The sequence below is a fragment of the Drosophila albomicans genome, chromosome X (assembly GCF_009650485.2).
Source record: "Drosophila albomicans strain 15112-1751.03 chromosome X, ASM965048v2, whole genome shotgun sequence".
NCBI classification, from domain to species: domain Eukaryota; kingdom Metazoa; phylum Arthropoda; class Insecta; order Diptera; family Drosophilidae; genus Drosophila; species Drosophila albomicans.
In genome coordinates, this window is record NC_047627.2 from 326,166 (window position 1) to 337,794 (window position 11,629).

At 40.5% G+C, this 11,629-nt stretch overlaps 1 long non-coding RNA gene across 1 annotated transcript; it reads right to left on the bottom strand.

The window, feature by feature from the left end:
- Window positions 1-3,475: 3,475 nt before the first annotated feature.
- Window positions 3,476-4,118, bottom strand: LOC117577920 (uncharacterized). The gene is made up of 3 exons (XR_007954997.1): window positions 3,893-4,118; window positions 3,656-3,831; window positions 3,476-3,574 (listed from the first exon to the last, which is right to left on the bottom strand). It is a non-coding gene; the product is annotated as an uncharacterized LOC117577920 (long non-coding RNA).
- Window positions 4,119-11,629: the final 7,511 nt, after the last annotated feature.

Consider the following 11,629-nt stretch of genomic DNA (forward strand, 5'->3'; position numbering starts at 1 on the left):
ACACAAATAAAGAATTCTTTTGATTTATTATTAATTCAAACCCATATCTCTAATAAGTATTTAATGAATAAATTAGAAAAACAAATGACAGGTATTAGAATAACAGGTCGAACTAAACGAGGCTTATTAGATTTTATAGGATCATCACTTAAATTCGATTTTGGCACATTAGATGATGAGGATAAGAAACAATTTGAAAACCAAATTAATATTATTGCCCATAATTCAATTCAGGCAAATAATCTTAATGATTTTATAAACACATTTAATCAAGGTATTAACATTATAAATAATCAAAGCAAAATTTTGGAAGAAGAAAAGCAATTAAATTCATTAATTTTTAACATTGAACATTTCACCGAATGAAGAAGACATTGAACTAGGCTTACAATTAACTCGCTTAGGAATCTTCAATCCAAAATTACTTAAACACGATCAAATAGATCATATTAATCATGAAAAATTAATAAATATCAAAACTTCTGCATGGTTCAATACACTTACAAATGAAATTTTCATAATATCCCATATCCCATTGAGTAATCTTGAAACTAAAACTTTCCAAATAATCCCTTACCCAGATAAGAATGGACAAATCATAAATGAAAATATTGAAGGAAAACTTTATCTACACAATAACTTTGTTTCGAATTCAATCTCTAAAAAGATCATAAATGACCAACTAATATAATAAAACATGAGACTGTAATTTGTACTTTTAATAAATACCGTAAACTCAACTCATAAAAATAGAGCCGAATATTATAATAACCTAAAATAATAAAAATATTTAATTGTACTATTGAATTAAAAAATGTTAAAATTTCAAATAGAGCACAACAATTTACAACCATTATGTTTACAGAATACAATGTAACTCACTATCACACATTGAGATAAAAGAAAGGATTATGTACATATAACAATAGAGAAAACAACATTTATAAATATTCAATAATTATGATTGTATAATTATTAATCCTCATTGTTTTATAGCACTTAGTGAATAAGCAAATTAAAACACTAAACACAATAACACAAAAATTTGTAAGAAAACATGACACAAACATAAGTGCTAATGCTGAAACCGATAATATTGAAATTCCGGTCCCACTTATGTACCCTGAACTAAACGCTTGAGAACAAGCTAACCTCTATAGGTTGGGGGAGTAATATCCACCACCTCCATAATAGTTTCTCGTATGTGACACATACTCATAATTATTCTATCCTATCTTCCAAATTCTTTCCCACAAATCATATTGTAAACATAAACACTTATCGCGACGGCGACCAACTGTCACAAACAAAAAGATCCTATTACATTGGCGATCATGCCACTATTAAAAGTCCAAAGTCAATTAAAATTTTCCACTTGCAACTTGAGGACTTAGCATTAATGCACTAACACAAACACCAAACATCACACGTATGTTAGCTTTAAGTCGCAGTAAGAAGTTTCATGTTAAAGCTCAGTATATTGTGAAGTTAGTTTTTAAAAGACACTTTCCTCGCCTAAGACGCGTAGCCCGCGAAGTTATAAATAACAATAAAGTAGTCTACCAAGTAAATAAAAATAAATCGCTTGTTGTTTTATTTTTTTTACTGTTCGTGAACCGCGAACATTTAATTGTATATATGTATGTTTATATAAATGCTATGGGTATAAACGCAAATAAAGATGTATAGATGAATGCATTGTGGAATTAAATACATTTCTACCCATATGTACATACATACAATACATATGGTATGTATGTTCGTAGATGCCTGCATGCATACATACAAATGTTCATTTTACAATAGTTTCATTAAACTTATTTTCTAAACATTTGTCCATAATTCTCCCACGATGCCTGCCAACACCACCAATTACTCTTTTAAAATAAAAGATAACAATGGATTAGTTTTTGTTGATGTTTCCTCTTTTACCCGGTTGCTAGTGACGATAATCGATGTTGAAAAATAAAACATCGATGTTGCCAAATGTTCGGCATCATTTTGGACTGCTTTACCTGCTAGGACCACTTGGACTGCTTACACTGATTGGTAAAATCGCACGGCTTACACTGCTTGCGCGGTTAGCACTGCGTGCATGTACGCGATGATGCACAATAGATCGAGTGCTAGTTTGTGCAGCAAGTCCAGTGAGATGTCCGTTTCAGAGGATCGCCCAAGAGGGAAAAGATGCAGACGGCCGCGAAACAGTTCAGTATCGTCGCCCAACTTGTTTGGTAGCGACGATGAATCCTCTGCTAAGCTGTTGGCTGTCTCCTTTCTAGGAGTCAACGCCGATGGAGCCGCCAGCGAAGTCGCCACTAGAGCCGCGGATGGCTCGCCCGATTGAGTGCGCCTGCCCGTCCAGCTCGTACTGGTAGCTTTGTGGATGCCAGTGCAGCGAGGTCCGCTGTGCTGCGCGCTGGACTGGCGCCGGAAGCGGCCATCGCCGTTTTGGAGGCGACTGCCCGGCTTAGCGAGTTGGTGACCGCGCTGGCTGTAAGGAATGCTGTTCTGAAGTCGAAAGTTGAGTTGTGCCTGCTGCGCCCTTCACGGCCCAGGTACGAGTGGTGCCGCCACCAGAGCTGTCTACCGCATTGGCTCGATGGCCGCGCCCAGAAGGGCTCCTGTAGACAAGAAGCCAGTGGAAACGTGATCGGCTGTGGTGACGAGCAAGGACCCGACAGTGTCGGGCAAGGAGGTCGCCGAGAAGGTGATGAGTGCAGTCGCTCCAGCTTTGGGCGTTAGAGTTCACGAGGTCCGTGAGCTCAAGCGCGGTGGCGCTGTTATTCGTACGCCGTCGAGGAGCGAGATCAAGAAAGTGGTTGCTAACCCGAAATTCAATGAGGTCGGTCTGGAGGTTGAGCCAAACCGTGGATTGGGGTCGAGGATCACTGTGTTCGACGTGGACACAGGGATCCTCCCGGAAAGTTTCATGGATGAGCTCTATGTGAATTACTTCAAGGAGACTGTTAGGCAACAACTGTTAGGGACACAGACCGTTAGGCAACAACTGTTAGGGACACAGAATGTTAACGACAACAGAACGAACAATGAAACCGAACTGTTAGGAGATATTTATGCTAAATCACTACCCTGCAGTTCTGAGCGCTAGTTCGTTGCTGGTGAAATAAGCACTTACCAGGAGCCAGCCACTACTTACAAAGTGGCGTCTAGCCATGCGTTTTTTAATTTCCGTTTTTGTATGAAATGTTCGCAAATAGGGTCAATCGCCACCGCCTCGATTACCCCCGAACTAGTGAAATAGTGGAACATATTAGGGTCTTTAAAGAAACTACTTACATTAGACCCCATGGAACGGCCGGTAAAATAAGTGCTTACATGGGACCCCATGGAACGGCCGGTAAAATAAGTGCTTACATCGGACCCCATGGAGGGGTCGGCCATTATAAATTAAAAAAATTTACAATTACAATTACAGTTTTTATTTAATTTTAATTTTTCTTTATTTTAATAAGTCTGATACTTTTATTACTTTAAGGCAACTTGAGTTTTAAAATATCGTTTTTTTTTTGGAGCTGCAAGGCCTTTCTCAACTGGTCCTCAGTTATTGAATCTGGAAATAAAGGATTAAATAGTCTTAATAGATTAAAGTGGATAATGATTTTTAATAATAATTATCTTTTAAAATACTCACCGATCATAACACCAAAGAAATTGTCTTCTTTTTTTGGGCCGCATTCCCCTGTCATTATTTCCATAACGTAGATTTTCTGTCATAATTTCCACATCCTCTTCTTTAAGCACATTGTCGCTATCCACTATAGAGCTATGCATTATACTAACTGCTTGATATTCTTTTATTATCTGTTTCTTTAATATTTTACACATTAAACATATAATGCATACATAAATTATTTTTTAAGTAACTCACCTAATAATTGATCGCGGATCCGCTTTGCACTTCTCAACTCAAATGCTTGCAATAATTTCATCATCTAGGAAACACAGCTGCGTTTGAGCAAAAGAGTAGCACAAAATAAAACAAAGACGCATAAACAAACAGCGATGTAAAGCGTAATCGAAATTTTGTCTTTAATCTTGTGTATGCCCTTTCCACAAAATAACAAAAACAAAAGCGATGCTTGCCCTTATTTTGTACTTATGCTTTAAAACGCATACATTTATTGACTAGGTGGTTCGACGTTCGATTACTATAGGGTTAATCTAGTAAGTACCCATGTAGTGATCGACGAGGTAAGCACTTACCCAGGGCCAATCGCAAACTCGAGTCGACTCGGTGGTTCGACGTTCGTTTACTATAGGGTCACTTTAGTAAGTACCCATGTAGTAATCGGCGAGGTAAGCACTTATCCATGGCCAATCGACACCTCCAGTTCTGCAGGGTACCGTTAGAAGATCAATTTATTGAGGGCGATAAATTAAATGAAAAAACTGTAATAGAATTATTAGCTGAAGTGGAAATTGTAAAAAGGAATCTAGGAGTTTCTACGGATGAGAAAATAGTTAAAAGCTACAAAGATTTATTAACAGAAAACAGGCAAAATATAATAAGGCATATTAGGCAACAAGATTACGATGGACTGCATATAAAACGAAATGATGGGTCAGAATTGGTGGATAGTTTCAACAAAGACATGTTAAATATTCAGGTTGTGGAAGATCAAGAAAAAGTTTATAATTATGGAGAGGTAAAGACTCAAAGGCCACAGTTTGCCTCGCCAATTGTATTAGTTAAAAAGAAGACAGGAGATTTACGTTTATGTATAGATTTTCGGAAACTAAATAAAGTATTAATAAAGGACAATTATCCACCACCTTTAATTGATGAGTTGCTAGACAAATTAGTAAACAAAGCAATATTCACAAAATTAGACTTAAAAAATGGCTACTTCCATGTTTACGTGGAAGAAACTTCAATGTCACTCCTTTAGAACAATTTGAATTTAAAAGGATGCCCATGGGGGTCAAAAACGCATCAGCAATGTTTCAACGATTTATGAATAACATTTTTGATGACTTAATCAGGCCAGATAAAGTAATAATATATATGGATGATATCATGATTGTGAGCAAAGATATGGAGGAGCATTTAAATACGTTACGGGAAGTGTTACATAGGCTGGTTAAAAATAGATTAGAATTAAGGATGGATAAATGCGAATTTTTAACATCAAGCATAAAAAATTTTGACGCAACAGTAGGAGCTGCGAGGAAACTGATTCCAAAAAACAAAGGGCCATACGTGATTGCGAAAGTTATGCGAAATGATAGATTCCTAATAATTTTCAAGTTTTGCGAAATCCTTACAAGGGCGTTTGGGGTATCCAAAACATAAGACTATGGCTTGGAGATAAATATAAAAGAAAAAGAATATAAAACAAGTAAGATAGTTAAAGTCGAGTGTGCTCGACTGTGAGATACCCGCTACCCATTTTTAATAAGGGCAAAATATTGCGGTATTATTTTCAAAATATACCGAAAATACTAAAAAATATACCAAATGGTATGTTTGGTATATCGATACAGCACACCATTCAAAATATACCATAGACGGCACAATGTACCAGATTGTCGGCCAAAGCAACTAAGAGCCCTAGTAAGTAGGCGTTTTTGCCATACAAAAGTATTTCTTTAATAACTTCCACAATTTTTATCTGATCGCAAATAAATTTTCAGGAATCATAACTATTATAGTAATTATAGTATATACCAAAATCTATCTTAAAATTTACGCTTGTTATTCGATTTTTTTGATTTGCGGGGGCGGAAGTGGGCGTGGCAAAAATTTGAAACAAACTTGATCTGCGTGCAAACATAACAAATGCTGTCGAAAAAAAAATTATAGCTCTATCTCTCTTATAGTCTCTGAGATCTAGGTGTTCATACGGACAGACGGACAGACACACAGACGGACAGACGGACATGGCTATATCGTCTCGGCTGTTGACGCTGATCAAGAATATATATACTTTATAGGGTCGGAGATGCCTCCTTCTACCTGTTACATACATTTCCTGCCGGCACAAAGTTATAATACCCTTCTACCCTATGGGTAGCGGGTATAAAAACAAAATATGCATATATTCTCGATCGGGATTTGAACCCGGACCCTCAACATGTTGGGCTTGCAAACCACCAGCAGAGCCAACGCGGTCCTTGTGCAAGTGCCATTTAACTGCAAACATATAGAACGCGAGCAATTGTTGTTGCCTTCATCTTCGAGACTTTCGTCGCGGCAAAACAAAATTGACGTGCGCTAGCTGCTTGTCAGTGAGGCAACTGCACGTTGCAAAACTTCATATGCATACACATACTAATATAGGCGAGCATGTAGATACATACACGCATACATAGAAACGAAAGCAGAGCGCAACGAAATGCGCCCGTGCTCATCGCTCCGCATTTGATCTGCGACTGAACTCAACGCTGCACGCTGCGTTAGAACTTCGAATTTTCGAATGAGCCGAAGAGGCTCGGTGTTCGAATCGCAGCGCACGGCCCGACTGGGGTCGCAATAATACTGTTTTTGATGATACAAAAAATTGTTCTGGGTGAAGCATCTATGTATTGTATGGTTAGTGGTACCTTGTTATTGTCGCGTTTAGTAAACAACATAAATTGCGGTGCATTGTTTACAGTAATTGCAATTACTTTATATGGAGAATTTTGAAAAAAGCTCATAGTTTTTGTCGCGAACAAAAGCTGGTAGTTTTGGACTGCTCGACACGCTTTTACCACATGGACTGCGTACACTGCTTGGTTGATCCGCACTGCTTGTACGGTGATGCACACTAGATCGAGTGTGTAGCGAGGCCTGGGAGATGTCCGTCTCGGAAGATTGCCCAAGAGGGAAAAGAGGCAGACGACCGCGAAACAGTTCTGTATCGTCGCTCAACTTGATTGGTAGTGACAATGCATCCTCGGCTAAGCGGTTGGATGTCTCCTTTCTAGGAGACAACGCCGATGTAGCCGCTGGTGGAGTCGCTGATGGAGCCGCCAGCGAAGTCGCCGATGTAGCCGCTGGTGAAGTCGCCGAGGGAGCTGCCATCAAAGCCGCCGTTGGAGTTGCCGCTGGAGCAGCCGTTGGAGCCGCTGATGTAGTCGCTAACGTTTCCACTGCTACTGCCGCCCCTGAACCCGTTATGGTGGCCGCTGTCGACCCGTTTGAGTGCGCCTGCCCGTCCAGCTCCTGTTGGTAGCTTTGTGGCTGCCAGTGTGGTGAAACACGGGACTGATGCCGCATTGGCTCAGATTGCGGGTGTGGACCAAACGGTGAGGTCCGCTGTGCTGGACTGGCGCCGGAAGCGGCCATCGCCGTCTTGGAGGCTACTGCTGGACTCAGCGAGCTGGTGACCGCGCTGACTGTAAGGAATGCTGTTCTGGAGACGAAAGTTGCGTTGTGCTAACCAACTGCTGCGCCCTTCACGGTCCTAGGAACGAGTGGTGCCACCACCAGAGCTGTCTCCAGCATTGGCCCGATGGCCGCGCCCAGAAGTGCTCCTGCAGCCAAGAAGCCCGTGGAAACGTGGTCGGTTGTGGTGACGAGCAGGGACCCGACAGTGTCGGGCAAGGAGATCGCCGAGAAGGTGATGAGCGAAGTCGCTCCGGCTCTGGGCGTTTGAGTTCACGAGGTCCGTGAACTGAAGCGCGGTGGTGCTGTTATTCGTACGCCGTCGAGGAGCGAGGTCAAGAAAGTGGAGGTTGAGCCCAACCGTGAAGTGAGTTCGAGGATCACTGTTATCGAAGTGGACTTAGGGATTCTCCCGGAATTTTTCATGGAGGAGCTCTATGAAAACCACTTCAAGAAGGAGTTCTCGCCGTCAGCTTTTATGAAGATGGTGCATATGGCGTCAAAAAGTCGTGGTCGGTCACTGACTTTGTCAGAGTCAATCTGACACTTGAATGTGATGAAAAGGCGCAAGAGGTGCTTGATAAGACCTGGCGGGTCTACATCAAGAGGTTCTCGTTCCGCTGTAGGTCGCTCGTCCGTACATACGCGTGTCACCGCTGTGTGGGATTCGACCACAAGGTTTCGAAAGTATGCCGCCAATGCGGGTAGACCGGCCATGTTGCGTCGAGATGTGCTAGCCTGGTGGACTGCCGAAACTGCCGTTTCAAGGGGCTTCCGGGCATTACATGTTATAGGAGATGTATCCAATATATGGTGCGGTTTTAGCGGGACCCGACCGTGTTACGAAACCCGACCAGGTACCCGCGGACTTTGACCGTCCTGGTACGGGTTGTTTCCCTTCGGGGAGTATCGTGGTAGCTGTGGTTTACATCCAAATGCGGAGAGAGCAGAGTGCTCGACGTGGAGTTGCGTAATACAACCGGTTGCCGTGAACCACAGATCGGCAGAGGTTTTAGGTAGGCCTCGCTCCTCACACAGGAGGCAGTACCCAGCCAAAATAGCTGGTGCTTCAGTGTGTAACTGCGGAGAGTCTCTAAGGGAGCGCTGATCAACGCTTGAATTGTATTCTTGTGCTCGGGCACTGTGAGATAAAGTCATTTGTGACAGGCGCTTACATTCTTTGGTCAATATGCCCAAACAGCTGCGTTGTTGCAAAAGTAGCACAAATACGAGTAGGTATGAATGTATATGTGTGTGTGTAAGTGACTGAGTAAGTGCCATTAAATGCGTAACATCAGTGGCAAAATGTACAACTAACCAGTTATAATATGCGCCCAAAAGGCCCTTGAAATTAACGAAACTTTCGGTGTGTTGTTCTTGCTCTATGATAATTATAGTTGCTGTTGATTGCAATCGGTGTTTGTTTTTGGAAGCGACAAATCCTTTTGGGGACATGCCACAAAGCGTAGCAGCTGTGTGCAGCTTCTTGCTAATTGGTTTCTCCATACTCCCTGCTCCATTCTCTACGACACCGAAAAGAATCCACAATCTAGCGCTCTAATTATTCGCCTAAGTTACCCCGAACGTTTACGGCTCTCATTAAGATTTCTAAAAAATGATTGAGTGTACCGATAAGATTATTTATCGAATTAAGCTTTCATGCCAACTATTGAAATATCCTCTCAATCTCATATAATCATGAAAGTTAAAGTGAGCAAAACGCTGTGTTCAGCTTTGCAACTAATATGCTTTAGACCAATGAAATACAGGCGTCTACTGTAAAACTACAGACACACGCAGACAGTTACATACACAGAGAGAAACTCGCAGTTCTACGCTTCACACGTGCTGTTTCGCATTAATTAGCTCTTTCAATTGAAGAGTTATTTCACTTGGCCTTGCATCATTATCATTTCAGAGCTTCAGCGCTGAGCTATTCAAGCCCTCATTCGCCCCATCTCGCCCCTTAGCACTTTTACCGTTTTTACAAATAGCGGACAAATGAAAGCCAACAATTTGGTGAAATATTTAATTTGTCGGCGCATTCAGCAGTGACAGCAAAAGCGAATGCATCTGCAGAAGCTGCAGCAGCAGACTGAAAGGGATAGGGGTCCTCATCACCCCCTCATTACAGAGAACAAGTAAGAAAGTTACAGTCGAGTGTGCTCGACTGTAAGATACCCGCTACCCATTTTGAATAGAAGCAAAATAATGCGGTATTTTTTTCAAAATATACCAAAAAATACAAATATACTAAAAATACACCAAATGGTATATTTTTTTATATCGATATAGTGCACATTCAAAATATACCATAGACGGCAAAATATACCAGATTGTCGGGCAAAGCAGCTAAGACACCAAGTAAGTAGTGTCCATAGAAAAGTATTTCTTTAATAACTTCCATAATTTTTAACTGATCGCAATCAAATTGTTAGAAATCATAAATACTATAGTTAAAATTCGCAGCTTTAAAAATACGCTTGTTATTTGATTTTTTTGATTTGCGGGGGCGGAAGTGTTCGTGGCAAAAATTTGAAACAAACTTGATCTGCGTGCAAACATAACAAATGCTGTCGAAAAAAAAAAAATATAGCTTTATCTCTAATAGTTTCTGAGACCTATGTAGGTGTTTATACGGACAGACACACAGACGGACAGACAGACATGGCTTGATCGTCTCGGCTGTTGATGCTGATCAAGAATATACAGTAGATTCCGGTTATAGCGACTTTCAAGGAACCGACGATTTTACGTCGTTATACCCGGAAGACGCACTAACCGAAAGAAGCAAACCAAATTTTTGTTTTGTTTTTTTTTTGTGGTTGCCATGTTTGTAATAGGGTTTTAAGATAAAACAAATTAATTTTTAAACAAAAGAAAAAAATTTATAAATTTAATTTAATATCATCGTTTTTCCATAATAAATCGTATACCTGCATGTGCCTTAGCAAAAGCTAAGGCGTCAGCTAAAACTAACAGAGAGTAGTCGCTCCTACGAACACAAGCAAGAGTGCCGATCACTGTTAAATACATACATTTCTAACAGCGTCGTTTGATGCTTACATTTTTTTGACATTATTTCGCTGATTTTTTTTTTCGTCGCAATATCCGGTTGAATTGTGAAAAATTTCGTCGGTATAAGCGGTTAGTCGCTAAAAGCGGAGACGTTCTAAGCGGAGGCTCTTTCATATATGTTTGTATGGGGACCAACCAAGCCTTCGAGTTTTCGTCGTAATAACCGGTTGGACACTATAAGCGGAGTCGTTATAACCGGATTATACTGTATATACTTTATAGGGTCGGAGATGCCTCCTTCTACCTGTTACATACATTTCCTGCCGGCACAAAGTTATAATACTCTTCTACCCTATGGGTAGCGGGTATAAAAAGCACAAGCAATGTTTTGTAGTAGTAGTTTCTCCATGCGAGACTGTTAAAATAAATATTATATTGCAATGAGATGCAGGCGGCAGGCAACGCATCTACCATTATGTAAGCAGTGCCATTTAAAACAGCAGCTGCAACAATTTAGCATACGTCTAGCCATCTCATTTTCGCTGAGTCGTCCATCGTAAGTGTGGCTTGCCCATTGCCCCGAAAACTCCTTTAGGCATGTTCAAGTTCAAGCCAGATTGAAAATTCATTATCTATGTATGTGTATGCGTGGGTGCTATTGTGCGTAATGTATGTATGTATGTATGTATTCATGTATCCACTTAAGTGAGACAGAGCCAAAACCTGTAAACAAATTGCGCGTGCTTATGTACATACTCTGGACTATATGTACATACATATATTTGTGTGTATGTGTGTATGCGCATACAATGCAGAGCAGACATCAACACAAAAAACCTTTCAAAAATCCAGCGAGTAACATTCGTTTGGCGTACACATTTCAATTTCCGCGTCATTTACGCTTTTTTTCACTTCACTGTGCTTTCAACATACATATTTGCACTCAGCTATTCACACACACACTCGCGTACACATGCAAAAACTCCAACACAAACATCAATACGAATACACCAATACATTGCAATACCAACAACAAACACTCATATCTATAGTACGTTTGTGTGTACGTCGGCTGTTCATTACATTTTAAGAGGCGTCAGCTCTTCACATTGCATGCGAATGTTACAGCAGACAGCTTTCGCTGGACAACAGCCGACGTTTCTACATATTTCTCACATGTACACATGCATACATATGTACATACATATGTATGAACATACATATTACTGGCATAATGAAAATCTCTTAAATTCCATTTAATTGAATTTAACATAAGTG